Consider the following 19,944-nt stretch of genomic DNA (forward strand, 5'->3'; position numbering starts at 1 on the left):
ACACTCCCTCTCCCCACTGGTTTCATGTGCTTTTCTTCTCACTGTCTGTAACAGGCATCCTGATAGTCACAGAGAGACGGTTTGGTGGTTAAGTGCATGTAAGCCAGACTGCTTTGGTTTGTAAATAGTCTTATCTAGTTCTTATTGCTCTGTGACCTCAGGCAAGTTACTCAACCCATCTGTAACTCAGGATCCACGTCATTAATGTGGGGATCGTAGTTCCTACTTGGCAGATTAGTTGTAGAGAAAGAAAAAAAAATTTAGAAGCACATGTAAGGGAGTAGGCACCTGATAAACATTGATGAAACAGATAAATAGTTCTGACCTATTCTTGGCTCATTTTCTTTTCTTCTCAGCGTAAAACATAAATATTTTATTTTATACTGGATGCATGGCATTTCATGTATTTGGAGTTATGGTTTTTTTTTAAGAGAGGGAAAGGAGTTGAGAGGTCAGCTAAGGGTTTTGTTCAGAGAATCTGTTTGTATGCAGTGCTGGGTTAGGCCTTTGTTCACATCTTTTAACCCATGGTCACCTAGAATTATCACACACAAATTCTGAGCTAGTCATGCTTCTTCCCTCAGCTCGAAAGATCAAATCCAAACTCTAGATGCCTTAGCAGGGCTTTCAATGCCATTTGTGATGTACTGTCAGTGTGTTTCTTGATCACCTCCCATTCTCACCTCCTACATGCGTATTCTACTCTCTACTTGAGCCATGATATAATCTCCATTCTTCAAATGTCATGACCCTATGGGCTTTCATGTCAAAATGCGAGCCGTGTCTTATGCCAGGACCGCCCTTACTTCTCACTTCTTAATTAAGACCCTGCTCAGATATCAACCACCTCTCGTTGAATTAATCACTGCATCTCCTCTGATCCCCAGCATTTTGATGATTCTTCTAATATAATGTTTACTAAGAATATCTTGGGGCTTCCCTGGTGGCTCCGATGGTAAAGAATCTGCCTGCAATGAAGGAGACCTGGATGCGATTCCTGGGGCACGAAGATCCCCTGGAGAAGGGCATGGCAACCCACTCCAGTATTCTTGCCTGGACAGTCCCATGGATAGAGGAGCCTCATGGGTTATAGTCCACCGGGTCGCAAAGAGTCAGACACGACTAAGCGACTAAGTGTGCACATATAGAGTATCTTAATTTGTTGACGTTTTTTTCTTCCCCTAGGTAAACCATTAGCTCTTCAAGGGCAGAACCTAGGTAAACCATTAGCTCTTCAAGGGCAGAACCTTTGTCTGCTTGGCCTTGAAGTCCCAGATCCTAACCTAAAACTCGGTACAAAGTGAGTGTTGGGGTAAGCTTACTGAATATGAGCAATGAATAAGTAAACCCCATTTTAAAATAGAAGTAACTGACTTTGCCTTCACCCCAGCTCTACAATCTGCCAAGAAAAGGAGAGTATCTGGAATTGACCTAAGAAGGAAAGGAGATCCTAAGATATAGTACAGATATTTACTGCTTTACTTGTGTTTCCAGATAAGGCATTGAGTCTAAGACACCAACATTATTTACTGTAACTAAGGAGATATTTTTTAACCTCTCAACAAAGACCCAGGGCTTAAAAATCTTATTTTTTCTAATGCAAGTTGTTGCTGTTATTCAGTTGCTCAGTCATGTATGATTCTGTGACCCCATGGCCTAGAGCAAGCCGGGCTTCCCTGTCCATCACCAACTCCCAGAGCTTACTCAAATTCATGCCCATTAAGTCAGTGATGCCATCCAACCGTCTCATCCTCTGTCATCCCCTTCTCCTCCTCCCTACAATCTTTCCCAGCATCAGGGTCCTTTCTAATTAGTCAGTTTTTCACATCAGGTGGCCAAAGTATTGGAGCTTCAGCTTCAGCATCAGTCCTTCTAATGAATATTCAGGGTTGATTTCCTTTAGGATTGACTGGTTTGATCTCCTTGAAGTCCAAGGGACTCTCAAGAGTCTTCTCCAACACCACAGTTCAAAAGCATCAGTCTTCAGCATTTAGCCTTCTTTATGGTCCAACTTTCACATCCATACACAACTACTGGGAAAACCATAGTTTTGACTATACAGACCTTTGTTGGCAAAGTGATGTCTCTGCTTTTTAATACACTGTCTGAGTTGGTCATAGCTTTTCTTTCAAGGAGCAAGCATCTTTTAATTTCATGGCTGCCATCACTCACTGCAGTGATTTTGGAGCCCAAGAAAATAGTTTCTCACTGTTTCCATTGTTTCTCCATATATTTGCCATGAAGTGATAAGACCAGATTCCATGATCTTAGTTTTCTGAATGTTGAGTTTTAAACTAACTTTTTCACTCTCCTCTTTCACTTTCATCAAGAGGCTCTTTAATTCTTTTTAGCTTTCTGTCATAAGGGTGGTGTCATCTGCATATCTGAGGTTATTAATATTTCTCCCAGCAATCCTGATTCCAGCTTGTGCTTCATCCAGCTCGGCATTTTGCATGATATACTCTGAATATGAGTTAAATAAGCAGGGTGACAATATACGGCCTTGACATACTCCTTTCCCAATCTGGAACAAGTCCATTGTTCCATGTCCAGTTCTAACTGTTGCTTCTTGACTTGCATATAGATTTCTCAGGAGGCAGGTCAGGTGGTCTGGTATTCCCATCTGTTGAAGAATTTTCCAGTTTGTTTTGATCCACACAGTCAAAGGCTTTCACTTAGTCAATGAAGCAGAAGTAGATGTGTTTCTGGAATTCTCTTGCTTTTCCTATGATCCAATGGATGTTGGCAATTTATCTCTGGTTCCTCTGCCTTTTCTAATTTCATCTTGAACATCTGGAATTTCTCAGTTCATGTACTGTTGAAGCCTGGCTTGGAGAATTTTGAGCATTAGTTTGCTATCATGTAAAATCAGTGCAATTGTGCAGTAGTTTGAACATTCTTTGGCATTGCCCTTCTTTGGGATTGGAATGAAAACTGACCTTTTCCAATGCAAGTTAGGGCACCCAGTTACAAAGGGTGACATGTGTCCAGAGTTAGAAACACTGGGGATGGACAAATAGGCTCAGAGTGAGTCCAATCCTAGCCCAACTTGACAAATAACATTTATACTTAGAAAACGTGATATCCTCCCCCTCTTTACATAGACTAATTCACTAGCAAATCATATCCCCTTGAACAACTAACATTTGATTTGACCCTATTATAATTAATGAAGAGAATTCACTTTGGTAAAATACAGTGGTCTTTAGGAGTTTGTTTTAGTACCCTTTAAAATAATCTTAGGAAACTATGTACCTTTTAAAGTTGACAGATGTTTTTATTGTACATTTAAATAGTTGCAAAGGATAGAACTTCAAATATATTAAAAATATGGTCATTTAAAAAATAAAACTGTCATATCACTCTTCTAAATAGATTTAATGAAATCTAAATTCCATGGTGATTTGATACTATCATTTACCCATTAAAAATGTACAAATAAGATCTTTTTTAACAATTAAACATTTTTTTATTTACTTTTTCTCCTTAAATGTGTATTTCAATTCCTTTTCTTCCACAGGAGTTGATCCTAATGTAGTATATTTTTATACCTGAGAGTCTTTCACTGATCATTTTATTATATTCCTCTGAAATAAAATGCATATAGATAAATATTAAAATTTCTTTAATGTTCTATAACTATAAGGTCTTAGCACAAAATTATTTCTTTTGATTGAATTGTCTTAACAATTATTAGAAGTACTCAGTTGATCAGTTTGCTATATATTTATTAAATTTTGATAAATGCTTCTGACATGAAACAAAATTTTATTGGAAATGCTTTTCCAAGAGATAAATTTTTTCAATTAGATCATTTATCTGTTAAATATTTACTATTGCTAGCACAAGATTGTATTATACAAATTCTACTCCTAGTTTTCATTTTTTGGTAGTAATCACTAAGAAACCTATTCACCAAAATAAATAAAAGAGAAAAGAGGATTTTTTTTTTTTTTTGAAAGGAGGATTTTTGTTAGAGCAGAGTTATAACCACCAACCAGGTTATATGCCAAAACTGAATAAGGATAATCATCAAAAAAGCTTTTTTAAATGATTTCTCAACTGATATTTTAATTAGATTTTCATTCAGTTTCATTTTAACCAAAGTATTAGAAGTCATCTGATTTGCAAAATATTACTGGATCATGAGTCATTCACTTTCAACAGTTACAACAGAATTTTGAATTGTACCTTTGTTTGGCGCCCTGGCTTTTTGATACCCCAAGGCAACTCAAGATGAGTGAGACTTATGACTTCCTTTTGTAAAGTGGGAAAAAGGGATTTATGAGAAGGAAAATCCTTATCCTCAGATTCTTGACAGGGAGTGAAAATGGAAGCTAATAATCTGAAAATGTCCTTAAACCCAACTGGAGCCCTTGGAAAATCCTTGGATACCTCTGACAGTATAGTGCATAACAGTTTGAAAATTGCTATATAAGATATGTTTTCTATAATTATATTCAGTCTCCCCAGAGAGGCAGCATGGTTGTAGAGGTATCAACAATAAGACAGGAGTGCAGAGCAGCCAGAAGTCAAGTTCACATTGACTTACATGAACCAGTTTCTTTAACCCAGAAGTGGGAAAACTAACCTGTGTTTTAACAATCTAGGTTGATGTCACGAATGAGCTAGGATTCAAATAAATCTGTGAATTAAGGAAACAGAATATCAAATCTGGAATAAACTTCAGAGATCATCTAGTCTGGAGAAGGTGATTATATCAACTTGTATTAACTGTAAGTGAACTGATCATATAACCCTTCTGTATCAGTAAGGATTCAGAGGATCTATAGGAAAGAATGGTATGAGTGATTGGTTGTATCTGTTGGAGGAAGCAAGAAGAGAAATGGTAATGATGCTCTGTATCTGCCATCCTTGAGCTGATCTGAGTACACATGGTCCCTATCATATAGACGCCAGGAAGAGCTGAAGCTGAGTGAGAGCAGGAAGATTGATCAAAATTCCACAGCTAACTAGTGGCAAAAAGATCTTCATGACTCAGATAATCATGATGGTGTGATCACTAACCTAGAGGCAGACATTCTGGAGTGCAAAGTTGAGTGGGCCTTAGGAAGCATCACTACAAACAAAGCTAGTGGAGGTGATGTAATTCCAGTTGAGCTCTTTCAAATCCTAAAAAATGATGCTGTGAAAGTGCTGCAGTCAATATGCCAGCAAATTTGGAAAACTCAGCAGTGGCCACAGGGCTGGAAAAGGTCAGTTTTCATTCCAATCCCTAAGAGAGGCAATGTCAAAGGATGCTCAAACTACCACACAATTATACTCATCTCACACACTAGTAAAGTAATGCTCAAAATTCTACAAGCCAGGCTTCAACAGTATGTGAACCGTGAACTTCCAGATGTTCAACCTGGATTTAGAAAAGGCAGAGGAACGAGAGATCAAATTGCCAGGATCTACTGGATCATCAAAAAAGTTAGAGAGTTCCAGAAAAACATCTACTTCTGCTTTATTGACTATGCCAAAGCCTTTGACTGTGTGGATCATAACAAACTGTGGAAAATTCTTCAAGAGATGGGAATACCAGACCACCTTACCTGCCTCCTGAGAAATCTGTATGCAGGTCAGGAAGCAATAGTTAGAACTAGACATGGAACAACAGACTGGTTCCAAATAGGGAAAGGAGTACGTCAAGGCTGTATATTGTCACCCTGCTTATTTAACTTATATGCAGAGTACATCATAAGAAACCCTGGGCTGGATGAAGCACAAGCTGGAATCAAGGTTTCTGTGAGAAATGTCAATAACCTCGGATATTCAGATGACACCATACTTATGGCAGAAAGGGAAGATGAACTAAAGAGCCTCTTTGTAAAAGTGAAAGAGGAGAGTGACCGACATGCATCACAGCAGGATCCTCTATGACCCACCTCCCAGAATATAGGAAATAAAAGCAAAACTAAACAAATGGGACCTAATGAAACTTAAAAGCTTTTGCACAACAAAAGAAACTATAATTAAGGTGAAAAGACAGCCCTCAGATTGGGAGAAAATAATAGCAAATGAAGAAACAGACAAAGGATTAATCTCAAAAATATACAAGCAACTCCTGAAGCTCAATTCCAGAAAAATAAATGACCCAATCAAAAAATGGGCCAAAGAACTAAACAGACATTCCTCCAAAGAAGACATACAGATGGCTAACAAACACATGAAAAGATGCTCAACATCAATCATTATTAGAGAAATGCAAATCAAAACCACAATGAGGTACCATTACACGCCAGTCGGGATGGCTGCTATCCAAAAGTCTACAAGCAATAAATGCTGGAGAGGGTGTGGAGAAAAGGGAACCCTCTTACACTGTTGGGTGGGAATGCAAACTAGTACAGCCACTGTGCAAAACAGTGTGGAGATTTCTTTAAAAACTGGAAATAGAACTGCCATATGACCCAGCAATCCCACTTCTGGGCATACACACTGAGGAAACCAGATCTGAAAGAGACACGTGCACCCCAATGTTCATCGCAGCACTGTTTATAATAGCCAGGACATGGAAGCAACCTAGATGCCCATCAGCAGATGAATGGATAAGGAAGCTGTGGTACATATACACCATGGAATATTACTCAGCCATTAAAAAGAATTCATTTGAATCAGTTCTAATGAGATGGATGAAACTGGAGCCCATTATACAGAGTGAAGTAAGCCAGAAAGATAAAGAACATTACAGCATACTAACACACATATATGGGATTTAGAAAGATGGTAACGATAACCCTATATGCAAAACAGAAAAAGAGACACAGAAGTACAGAACAGACTTTTGAACTCTGTGGGAGAAGGTGAGGGTGGGATGTTTCAAAAGAACAGCATGTATACTATCTATGGTGAAACAGATCACCAGCCCAGGTGGGATGCATGAGACAAGTGCTCGGGCCTGGTACACTGGGAAGACCCAGAGGAATCGGGTGGAGAGGGAGGTGGGAGGGGGGATCGGGATGGGGAATACATGTAACTCCATGGCTGATTCATGTCAATGTATGACAAAACCCACTGCAATGTTGTGAAGTAATTAGCCTCCAACTAATAAAAAAAAAAAAAAAAAAAAAAAGAGTGAAAGAGGAGAGTGAAAAAGTTAGTTTAAAACTCAACATTCAGAAAACTAAGATCATCGCATCTGGTCCCATCACTTCATGGCAAATAGATGGGGAAACAATGGAAACAGTGACAGACTTTATTTTTCTGGGCTCCGAAATCACTGCAGATGGTGATTGCAGCCATGAAATTAAAAGATGCTTGCTGCTTGGAAGAAAAGCTATGACCAACCTAGAGAGCATATTAAAAAGCAGAGACATTACTTTGCCAACAAAGGTCCGTTTAGTCAAAGCTGTGGTTTTTCTAGTAGTCATGAGAGTTGGACTATAAAGAAAGCTGAGCGCCAAAGAAATGATGTTTTTGAACTGTGGTGTTGGAGGAGACTCTTGAGAGTCCCTTGGACTGCAAGGAGATCCAACCAGTCCATCCTAAAGGAAATCAGTCCTAAATATTCATTGGAAGGACTGATGTTGAAGCTGAAACTCCAATACTTTGGCCACCTGATGTGAAGAACTGACTCATTTGAAAAGACCCTGATGCTGGGAAAGATTGAAGGTGGGAGGAGAAGGGGATGACAGAGGATGAAATGGTTGGATGGCATCACCGACTCAATGGACATGAGTTTGAGTAAACTCCGGGAGTTGGTGATAGACAGGGAAGCCTGGCATGCTGCAGTCCATGGGGTCACAAAGAGTCAGACACAACTGAGTGACTGAACTGAACTGAACTAGTGGCAGGAAGAACAGAATTACTTATTTTTTATTTAATATTTGGTGCTCACCATGAACTTGGTAACATTGGTGACTAGAAAAAATCTGAATGTTTTAGAGCTCAAAGGGAGCAAATTCTGATTGTGCCAGTAGGAACTGGTGTTTTCATTTAGGGAGTTATTAGGCTCCTTTATGTTTGTTCTCTGTGCTGTTTGTTGAAAGAAGGAAATAGGTCATCCATTATGAAGAGACTGAAAACCTGAAAATACTGAGAGTCGAGTTTTAGTTATTCATTCAAATGAAGCTCAGAAAAAGTCATAAACTGTCTAAACAAATTACCACCTATCTGGCTATTGAGTCTATTTCATCCTGGTGCAGAAAAACAGGTCTATATATGGAGCAGACTGAACAGAGACTTGCGGGAACTTTTATTCTGCCATCTACCTATGAGACGTGTTAATAGCTAGCATTTTGCACACCTGTAGGACCCTACATGGGTCCTTTTGCCATGTGAGATGATCACATCTTGGGATCTAGATAGAACTATAAACAGAAGTGCCTCAGGATGTCTACACTGATAGATACACTACACTATAACAGATTGATTTTCCCATATGCAGAAAGTTACATTTTGCTTTACTCTTTTTTCTTTTGGATCTCCTTCCACGTAAATCTACAAGCGTGTGTGTGCATGCTAAATCACTTCAGCTGTGTCTGACTCTTTGTGACGCTATGGACTGTAGCCTGCCAGGCTCCTATGTCCATAAGATTCTCCAGGTAAGAATACTGGAGTGGGTTGCCATACCCTCCCCCAGGGGATCTCCCCAATCCAGGGATCGAACCTGTGTCTTTGGGGTCTTCTTTCATTGGCAGTCGAGTTCTTCACCACTAGCACTACCTGGGAATCCCAAATCTACAAGTACCTCATTTTCTTTTTTTTTTTTTTAGCTACAGCATAATATTCAGTTGATTCCAGATGTTCGCTAGTTCAAATGATGCTGCAATAAAGATCCCCCCTGCATTTTTCTTGGTGCACTTCTGAGAATTTATGTGAAGGATAAATTCCTAGAAACAGACTGCTGTAACAAACTTTCAGTTTCCATAAATACTGTCACATGGGTCTCTGAAGACGCCACGTCAGTTTAGAGGTTACTCCTAATCATGGTATATGGGAGCGCTGGCTCTCCCACAGCCAGCTAACAGGCATTTTCTCATGAGAAGAGGATTTGAATTGTTCCAGTTTTGAAGCAGAAACGAGACGTCCCTCTTGGCTATCCCAACCTGCGTCTCTCCAAGACAGCTGCCACAGACTCTGTTCAGAGGCTGAATGTTCCTGCTTCAGTGGGAACAGGGGGTGTTTCTCCAGTCTGTGCCCTACTTGGCGTCTGTCCCTGACAGAGCCAGCCAGTGTCGGGGAGCCAGCCTCTCTGACGGTAAGAGAAAGTGGATTGGAAACAAATTGATCTTTTCACAGCTGGCTGTTCCCTTCTTTCCCTTCGACTTGGACCCAGTTCAGAACAAGGTAGCTGATGTTCTTCAGCAACAAAGATGGCATTATTGAGGACTGCCTTCTTTGAGGGGAAGTCTCATGCCCCAAAAGTTGTCTCTGTCGTGTCAGCTATGACAAGTCCGGAGACAGCATAGCTGCAAGTCTCCAAGGGTCTCCAAAGAGACACCCAGGCTGTCCATCCTGTTGACCATGTACTTGTCTATTGGTGTCTACCACTTTATTTCAAAGATGTCAGATGACTCAGTCCAGCAGACTCTTAACTTTTCACTCATGCTTCCTGGGGGCCAAGATCAGAGGGTGGGAGAATTTGGAATTCAAAAGGAGAAGAAATGTGTGAACAAAGGGGAAAAAATCTTGTGTTTATTTCTGGCACCATCACTCTTACCACTGTACACTCTGCTTCTTTCTCTTCACAGCACAATTTACGGCTGGGAGAAATCTATTTGTTTATCTTTTAATCGCCTGTCTTCCCTACAGTTCATAAGGGCAGAGGAAGGGCTTAGCTCACAACTGCATCACAGGTCCCTAGGGTACCTCTGGGCACCCTGGAGGTGATTGATGCCCATTCCTCGCATGAATGAGTGATTGACGGAAGGTGATTGAATGAGCGAATGAAAGACTGAAGTTGATGAGCACCTCCTGGACAATTTCATATATTTGATAACTTCTAATGTGTAAACTTTAGGAGGTATAGATATTATCTTAATTTATGGCAAAGGAAATGGGGTTTCAGAGATTAAATAACACTTTCAGAACTACACATGGGTAGTTGGTAGAACTGAGATTTTTGTCCTAGGCACGACTGACCCCCAAACTGTCATCTAGACCTAATTCTGAATTTTCAATGTTTAAACTAAAAAATATTAATGATTTTGCAAGCAGTGTGGGGCACAGCCATCAAGACACTTCCAGGTGGGCGTGACGCGTTCACCATGAGCAGATGTTCCTCCCTGCCCTCACCAGCAGGGGCGATTCCTGAAGGCTTGCTTATTAAATCCTTGTTCCCTTGAGGACAATAGTAGAGTTCATTTCTGTTCATTTGCTCAAATGTTGGAACATCTGAACTGAGTAACAATTCAGTACAGTTGCTCAGTCGTGTCCAGCTCTTTGTGACCCAATGGACTGCAGCACGCCAGGCCTCCCTGTCCATCACCAACTCCCGGAGTTTACTCAAACTCATGTCCATTGAGTCGGTGATGCCATCCAACCATCTCATCCTCTCTCTTCCCCTTCTCCTCCTGCCTTCAATCTTTCCCAGCATCAGGCTCTTTTCCCATGAGTCTGAGTTACAAGGGGACTTTAAAAGGCCGTTCTGTGGACAGTGAGCAAATGTAAGGAAGGGCACTAGTCATTCTGGGGGCAAGGAACTGAGCTTTCAATATGCGATTTCATTTCATTCTCACAGCAGCATAGCTCTGTTTGATGATCTTTGCTCCGTTCTTTCTCTTCCTTCCATCTCTACTTCATTCTATCCTATATAACCTTTTCTTTTTTTTTAATTTCCAGGCAAAATTTGGAAGATTTAGCTTGGGTAAGCAATGCATAATGATAGGACCAGCAACTGGAAATACATCTTGATGTCTGTGGGGACTCTTCTCTTTCTACCCACCATGCCATGAGTGTTGGGCAAGGACTGCTGTCTCAGTACAGTCATAGACACAGAGGGTGCTGTGTAAGTAATTGATTGGCAGACCCCTGTTGGCCTGGTTCTTAGCCAGTGACCCTTAGGGCTACTTGGTGTTTGGCACCATGCCTGGTATGACTCTATCGTTTAACTGTTTCTTTCTTCTGCCAGCCAACCCCCAAAGGGAGCCTTATCTCCTTGAAAGCCTGGGCTGGAATGAGAGGTCTCCATGGAATCCCAGGAGCCCACACTCAGTGCTGTGGTTTTTTTCTGAGAACTGGCTGCAAGGTAGTACTCTGAGGTCAGTCTTTCCAGCTCCCAACTTAAAGATCCACAAGCTCCAGGCCCCCAGGCGTGTTGAATTGCCAGCTGTGATGAAATAATAGCAAAAAAGAAAATAACTTTTTTCTATTTTGGGATTCTAATCAGGACAACATGACTATGGATGATTTATGTACTTCTGTGTATTTTCAAAAAGTTTCATTTAATGTTGTTCCGTCTCTACTCAACTCTCTTATCACTTGGGCTCAGACTGATGCTTACTCAGAATCTTCCCTTTTTTTCCCCTCACATCTGTAAAATGACAAACACATGTCCCCATTCTGGCTCCCTGAAACTGGAACTCTTTGGAGACTTCTTTAGAAAAAGTCCTATCAATTGTGTTCTGGACACAGTGAGCCCTGGATAGTCTGTACCTGGAGTGTTTGGGGATAGAATTGTTCCTCTCAAATATTAGAAACCCATAAACATAAACAAAAGGAGTTTCTGTGAAGTCCTAAGAGCATTCTGCTCTTTATCCATAGCTTGTTCATTCAAGTAATCATTTGAAGAATACTCACGGGGCTTCCTTAGTAGCTGAGATGGTGAAGAATCTGCCTGCAATGCAGGAGGCCCCAGTTTGATCCCTGAGTTGGGAAGATCCCCTGGAGAAAGGAATGACAACCCACTCCAGTATTCTTGCCTGGAGAATTCCACGGACAGACTATGGGGTAGCAAAGAGTCAGACACGACTGAGTGACTAATACACACACACACATTAGGTACTTAGTCTGTGCTAGATTGTGCTGGGTAATGAGGAACACAGAAGTAATGAGGCAACAGCATCCCTTTCTCAGGAGTCCTGAGTCACCTGAGTGGTGAGGCCAGTGGAGCCCTCCCTGCTGACCGCCCCTCTTTGGCAGCTCTTCCTGACTCTATGTCCTCCCCATCCCATTCCCCAACTTTTCCGGCCTGCATTCTCATTCTGTCTTTTGATCATGCACTTCTCTCCGCTCTAGAAGATTTTTACCACTTTTCTCCATCCAAATAACCCATTCTCCAAGTCCAAACCTAGATGCCACATCCCCCAAGAAGCCTTCTGTTCGCCCCCTCCCAGGTTGGGTTGTGCCCCTTCCATTTGCTCTCAGGGCCTCTCCTATTCTGAGACTTGGTTTGTTGTATTGAAATCAGCTGCTTCCTTGCCTGTCTCTCCCGTTAGATTGTAAGCATCTTGAGGACAGAGCTAACACTGTGAACATTTCTTGTTCACAGAAATGACAGGAATGGGCCTAACGCATGGCCATAAGTATGTGCTCCACAAATATTTCTGAATAAACGAGTGGCCTAGTAAAGAGATAAAGCAAATACATTTAGAGAACTTCATAGGGATTCTTATGAGGACTAAATGAATTAATATTTGTAAACTACAATAATGCCTGTTCTTAAAAAATGGATTCCAACTCTGTGTAATAAATGCTAGGATAAACCATGTTAGAAGAAAAGAAAAAAGAAAATAAGCTGCTCTGATGCAGCCCATGAACCAGGATGGAGAGAAGACTTAAGAACCAATTTAAAAAGGAGATGAGGGGACGACCCTGAGGGATGGGGTGGGGAGGGTGGTGGGAGGGGGGTTCAGAACGGGGAACACATGTACACCCATGGCTGATTCATGTCAATGTATGGCAAAAACCACCACAATATTGTGAAGTAATTAGTCTCCGATTAAAATAAATTAATTAATAATAGAAAAGATAAAAAGGAAATGAATGACAAAGGATGAGTAGGTCTTACTGAGATGAGCAGCGAGGTAGGGTCTTTAAGGTAGAAGAAATGGCATATGTAAAACCACAGAGGTAGCAGGGAGCCTGACTTGTTTGGGGAAATGTAGCTTTTTTGGGGTGGGAGGAAAGTGGATTTGGGGAGGTTGAGTAGGTAGACGGTAAGAGGAGATTTGTAAATGACTGACTATGGTTCAGTGGCTAAAGTCCCGGAGGGAGAATGAGGGGACTAGAGTTGGAGCCCACACTGTGACATTCACTCCAGGAGGTCCCACGCGGGCCTCTTCACTTTCTGGACCTTAGTGTTCTCACGGCTATGATGTGGGCATGCGCTAGATGGTCCCCAAAGCCCCCTTTCATCTTGGACATTCAGAGAATCTGGGGGACTAGGGGCTCCTTGAGTCCAAGGGCCCACGTCTGGTGCCTGTCAAATACTACTACTGTTACCGCCGTGCTTCAATACTGTTATTTCTGCCAGCGCTACTTTAGAATTTTATTTCTAATGTTTTACTAGCTTGATACTACTGCCATTACTACTGTGTAACTATACCTGCCGTTCCCACTACTATGAAAACTACACCACTATAGTATATTGCTATTAATATACCACTACACCACGACTATGACGTGAGTACTACTGCTATTCTGAATACTATACTACTAGTCTTGTTAGGCTCCTCTGTTACTGTGCTGGGCTTCCCAGTAACTCAGTCGGTAAAAGAACCTGCCTGCAAATGCAGGAGACACCGGAGACAAGAGTGTGATTCCTGGGTCAGGAAGATCCCCTGGAGAAGGGCATGGCAACCCACTCCAGCATTCTTGCCTGGAGAGTCCCATGGACGGAGGAGCCTGGCGGGCCACAGTCCACGGGCCGCAGAGAATCAGACAGGACTGCAGTGATGAGCGCAGCACGTTACCATACTGTCACAACTACCAGTACTGCCGTCACTGTGGCCAGCCACTATTTCTGTACTGCTACCGCTGGCCTCGGAAGTCATGGCTAACATCTGTTGAGATCCTACTCAATGTCCAGCACTACTTTCCACGTGTTGACCCTTTCTCCCCCCAGTAAGCCTAGGAGACAGATTCTCTTATTATTGCCATTCTATGACTTTTCTAAGAGAAAAGACTCGAGGTTCAGAGACATTAGGAAACTTGCTCAGGAGGCTGGGGGTGAAATTCAGCTTCAGGATCCAAGACGCTCCAGGAAGATCCCCTGGAGTAAGGAATGGCAACCCACTCTAGTATTCTTGCCTGGGAAATCCTCTGGACACAGGAGCCTGGCGGGTTATAGTCCAGGGGGTCGCAAAGAGTCGGACAGGACTGAAGCAGCTGAGCACACACATTGAAAGAGAAAGGAATAGGCATCTCCTAAGTTAGGCTGGCCAAGAGTCTTTATTTTAATAATCTGTTCAGCACTTACCTCTGCATCCATCGTGAATCAAGCATTAGCTAGCTACATGGAATGGAGGATGAAGTGATTTATTAAATTGATTCTTGATTCAGCAATATGAGAACATGTGGGTAGGCACATGCCTGACATTCCCCGAGACTTTGTGGTCCCCGTGAAGAAAGAAGAGGGGGAGGTTCACATGAAAGCCCGCACGCCTGTGTGGAGGGGACTGCTGGCAGGCTGTCAAGTAAGGCATCATATGCACTCTGCAGTGTGCTTAGCTGAAGTCCTTTCAAGGGTCCCCAACATTTGGTGAGAAGGAACATCATTCATGGCATCAGGGTCTGCTGATGAATGAAAGTGTCTATGAGAGGACAGGTATTAATACTTTCACATTTGATCCATTTCCAAATCCTCTAGAAGTGTATCTAGGACCTCATTTTTTTTAATTAAATTTGTTTTTAATTGGAAGATAATTGCTTTATGATGCTGTGTTGATTTCTGCCATACATCAGGATGAATCAGTCACAGGTATACGTATGTCCCCCCACCCTGAACCTCCCTCCCAGAACTTCTCATTAACTGTACTTCAAGGCTATGCCATCTGCTGACTTGGAATTTCCCCTAATGGATTCAGAGCCTGTGCGTTATCTCCCTGGATCCCCTCGGCTCTGTCTTAGGCTGCTGGAACGTTTTGCTCCCACAGCTGTTGGAAACAACCCCTTGATGTAGCCAGAGACTGTTGCTCAGCATCCTAACAGCAAGACCAAAAGGGGTGAAAAAAAATGGAAGTCTCGGATAGTGAGCGACTGACCTCATCCTGTAGGAATCCTTTCTGGAAAGGGAGCTGCAGAGTGTTGTGACAGGCGGTAAGTCATTTGTAAGAATGTTTACTGTGGAATTCTAGCAAAGAAATGGCTCCAGAAACTTCCCGGGTAACACAGATGGAGTCTGCTCAGGGGCCCCAAGGGGAAGATCTGGAAAACTTTAGTCTTGTGAGGGGGGGTGTCTCTTCCCATTTTGGGGTCGGCTGACTTAAGCAGCATTTGAGATCTTCATTCTGCTGAGTGGTGTCTATAGAAGAATTTTCTAGTTCTTAAGGCAACTTGACCTAAAAGGCTTGTCATGGGATATACGAAGAAGGGCAAAACATGGTACCCTTTATTGAACTGTGTTCTGCTTAGATGCTGTGTCTGACTCTTTGTGACACCATGGTCTGTAGCCTGCCATGGTGCTCTGTCCTTGAGATTCTCCAGACAAGAAGACTGGAGTGGGTTGCCATTTCCCCCTCCAGGGATCATCCCAATCCAGGGACTGAACTAGTCTCCTGCATTAGCAGGTGGATTCTCTACCACTGTGCCACACAGGGAAGCCCCTAGACTAATTAATGCATTTTCCTCAATTCACAGAGTTTGTAAATTCCAGCATCTGGGTTCAAATCCAGTTGGCTTTGGCTCTAAATCCTTGCATGGTTGCCTTTTCTGAGGGCAGGATATATGCATTCTCTGTATTTTTCTTACTCCATTGCAGTGTTCACTGTCCTAGGTATATCGAATCCTGAAAGAACATGGATACTTCTAGACATTGCATGGCCTAATCTTCTCACTGTATGGATGGGAATGGCCCATGACATAAAGGCCATGGCTAGAATAGAGACGACTGTCCTTTGATTCAAAATGCTGCTTTCTGACCAAGGATATCACTCTGAATGGTTATTTAATATATTTTGTTGATTGATTTAAATGTCATTTATGGCAGCACCATCTCTCCTTCTTCTAGGTGAATCATTGCTAAATCCCAAGAGTCCACCGTTTGTCCCACTGCTCAGTTATTGGTATTTAGCGTGTGAAACCATTCCCCTTCAGTCCAGTGAACAATGACACCATGTGAGATGCCAGAGAGACAAAGATAAATCAGCCATGATTCATGAGCTTTAGGAACTTACCAACACCTGGGAGAGCCAGCCACAAGAACATTTTATTCTCATACATCATATAGTCACGTGGCGTAGACACCTGGACAGTGTGGAAGCAGAGATGAGAGGCACCTACCCAAGCCTGGGAGAATGGAAATGCCTTCCTGGAGGATTAATGGATTCAACCAATTCATGATTTCACCCATTCACTAAATATTTATCGGGCACCTCTTCTGTGCCAGGTGCTCATATTAGGGGATGCAGTACTAAGGCAAAATGCTCCTCTATTTAGTGGGAGAGACGAAACACATGCGTAATTATTCAAGTAGCAGTATTGTGAAGAATATAACAAGGCAAAGTTCTAAAGAATGATATGGGGTTAGGATTTATTTTTTACATATGTATGTGTGTCTTTTATTGAAGTATAGTTGCTTTACAACGTTGTGTTAGTTTCTGATGTATGACAATGTGAATTATGTTCTGAATTGTATGCATGCATGTGCGAATTATATGTATACAGACATCCCCTCCCTCTGAGATCTCCCTCCCACCCCCCCCACGCCACTCATCTAGGTCATCACAGAGCATTGAGCTGAGCTCCCTGTGCTATCCAGTAGGTTCCCAGCAGTATTTATTTTAAAAAGAGTAGTCAGAGAAGGCCTTTTCAGGGGCATATCTTTTGCTCAAAGAAGAGATGGAGAAGAATCTTGAAAATACCTTCTAGACAGAGGAAAAACAAGACTGATGTCTTGAGCCTGGTCCAGTTTGATGTATTTGAACAACAGCGAAAGCCAGCGTGGGTGGAGCTGGGTTAGTGAGGGTTACTGTTGAAAGTGACGGAGATGGAGATGTAGGCAAGAACCAGGTCACGGGCTCTGTGGGTCAGAGATAAGTGAATGGCAGTCAAACGGAGAAGGGCTTTTCCATCTTTTCCTTCCCAGGAGTCATCACTGACAATATCTCAACATTAACACACAGAAAGACAGACATAACAGCAAATGAATCATTCTGATGACCCATCTTGAGATGTTCCTACAGGTTATGATTACTGTGTCCCTGCCCATAAGGTCAAATTCCCTCCAAACTTCTCTCTGGAAAATGCAGTGCTCAGAAACCCCTGCCCCGGGCACTCCCACCCACCTCACCACGCAGCCTGCATTCATCATCTTGCTCTTCTTCTTTGTCATGTGCCTAAGATTCCTTGAAGGAGATGGTCCAACTCCAAGTAAAGCTCTCTCCATAAATATTTAGACTGAATAGAAGATGTGCCAGAGACGCAAAGAATCTGTCTGGAGGGAGAGGAGACCTTTCTCTTTGTTGTCTCTTCAGTCTTGTAATTTAATATATGGATACGTGTCTTTGAATAATACATAAGCATCAATTTACCACAAAGAGTTCCACAGAAACCTTAGCTTCTCATCCTTCTGCTGTGCGCTGCGTGGCATTTTCTTCTCATCCTGGAATATACATTCCTCTGGTTTACCTTTATCACCTTCTTCTCTACTCCCATGTTTCTGATCACATACTGTGTGTTGGGCTCTGTTAAACATATCATTGCAGAGTCTATATTCAGGACCTCCCCTCTTCTCAGACTCACTTGTCAATTCATTTTGTTCAGGCTTCTCCCTCTGCCCCCGCTTCCCTGTCTGTTCCCACTGAGGTCAGTTCAGTCTCCATGTTACTAAACCCAGCGGGCTTCTTTCTTGTCCATATTTTGCTAGAACCCCTCACTTACATGGATAGTGTTAACTGGTCCTTGCTGAGGTGCACATCTCTTTGGGTGTCTGTTTGTGCCACTCTCTGGCTTGGACCCCTCTGACCGGTCCTTCTCTGTCTCTCAAATTTTTGGCTCCTGGTGGCTTTGTCTTTGGCAGACTTCTTTCTCTCACTCCATCCATCTTTGCCACCAGGCTCTCAACCATGCCTTGGCTTCAGCTCTAGTGGCTTCCAACCCTCTATGCACCCCTGCCCAGACTTGATAGCTGGTTACCATCTGTGGGCTTGGAAAGCTAGCCTAGCCAACCAACACTCGCAGCTGATGAATGGGTTTTAATGTGACCCCTGATGAACCTGCCTCGTTCTATTCCAGGGCTGGAACTCTTCCACCTCCAGTTAGTTTCCTGAATGAACTTGAGTAAGTATCTTCCCCTCTCTAGGCTTCAGTTGCCTTAAGTGTAGAGTGAGTGAGCTGGACCCCTTCAAATCTCCTTCAGCTTTACATGGGCATGGCATCTGGCATAAGGAAACATAAATAACTGTTGTGGTTATAAAGGGCCCAATAAATGATACCCCACCCTTCTCCCCAAATTCAGGACGAACAGCATAAGGGAAATTAAAGCCATATTTAAACAAGAGAAGTCAAATGTCAGCTTCATCAGATACAAGGAGACCCATCTACTGGGTCCTCTTTACCTGTCTCCAAATCCTCCTAGCAGATATTTCTCCAAGCAGGCAGAGAAACCACGCTCTCCTAGCGTGATGAAAATTATTCCTCTCGAATGCTTGATGATGACAAAATTTTGATTTGATTTAGCTTTTTCAACCTTGGGAGATATTCTAAGGCTGGAGGAATGTTTAAACTCCTTCTGGCTGCTTGCTTAGCATAAAGATCTCTTCTCTAGACCCAGGGGTGGGAGTCACTCTTATCTTCTCCTTTAATCAAATCAGTTCAGGCTGAAAAGAAGGCCAAGTTGACAGTCAGCATTTCACCAGACTTCTACCTCCCTTGTAGCCATGTTTTTTTTGTTTGTTTGTTTTTCTGCTTTACTGAATGAGATGAGTTACTTGATTTCAAGGGCTCTCAATCAGCAAGAACCAGATGAACTTGTACCATGCAGAAATAGAAAGTACTCAAGGCTAAACAGAGGAAGATAACAGGGTAAAGACCTTTCTGTTGTCTTTTACAGATAAGGAAAGTGGGTCAGAAAGAGGATGTGACACCCCCAAGGTCAATGAACTTAAAAAATAGCCAAGGTGTACAACAATCCTGATCCCGTAAGCTCCTAGGGGAAGATACTAATCCCCTCAGTGTTTCTCTAATGCAGATTGCCAACTGTTCAAATCAGTAGCACAAGTGTAAAGTCTAGAGCAACTTCCAATTCACCATTGCTTATAACTTCAAGGAGAAGAATTATAAGAATTCTCCCCTCGTCCCATCTGTTATGCTGTTTCATCTTAGATCAACACATTGAAAATTATGAAACTCTATTTTTAACTAGAAGAGTAATATAACTATTCTTAGGAATTATACTGGTATTGTAACAAATGATCTTGTAGTTAATACAGTGAAGTACAATTATAATATCATTGCTTTTATTCTTGTCAGTAAATCAACAAGCACTCCATGAACAAGAATCACTAAAGATGCAACAGGCTGGGGTTGTGGGGGGCACCCACACCTCACTCCATGCAGAAAGCTCTCTGCCTGGGTCTCTGGAGACTCTGTATTTCCTCCCTCCTCCCTGCTGCCCCTCAGCAGGGGAGCAGTGACTTGATCAGGTTGCTGAGTTTGAGAGAAGTTGTTGTGGATACTTAGCTTAGATCAGTGGCTCTCAGCTGAAAATACTGAGCTTAGATTAGAGGCTTCCTGGGTAGCTCAGCTGGTAAAGAAATCGCCTGCAATGCAGGAGACCCTGGTTTGAGTCCTGGGTCAGGAAGTTCTGCTGGAGAAGGGATAAGCTGCCCACTCCAGTATTCT

The 19,944-nt window shown here is 42.4% G+C and overlaps 1 long non-coding RNA gene across 1 annotated transcript in view; it reads left to right on the forward strand.

The window, feature by feature from the left end:
* The window catches only part of LOC122431750, a 40,830-nt gene extending 21,131 nt beyond the window's left edge, over nt 1–19,699 (forward strand). The window contains exon 4 of the long non-coding RNA XR_006266624.1: nt 16,112–19,699. This is a non-coding gene — a long non-coding RNA (uncharacterized LOC122431750). The remainder of the gene's footprint in view (nt 1–16,111) is intronic.
* The last annotated feature ends 245 nt before the right edge of the window (nt 19,700–19,944 follow it).

This window comes from Cervus canadensis, chromosome 30, assembly GCF_019320065.1.
Source record: "Cervus canadensis isolate Bull #8, Minnesota chromosome 30, ASM1932006v1, whole genome shotgun sequence".
NCBI lineage: Eukaryota > Metazoa > Chordata > Mammalia > Artiodactyla > Cervidae > Cervus > Cervus canadensis.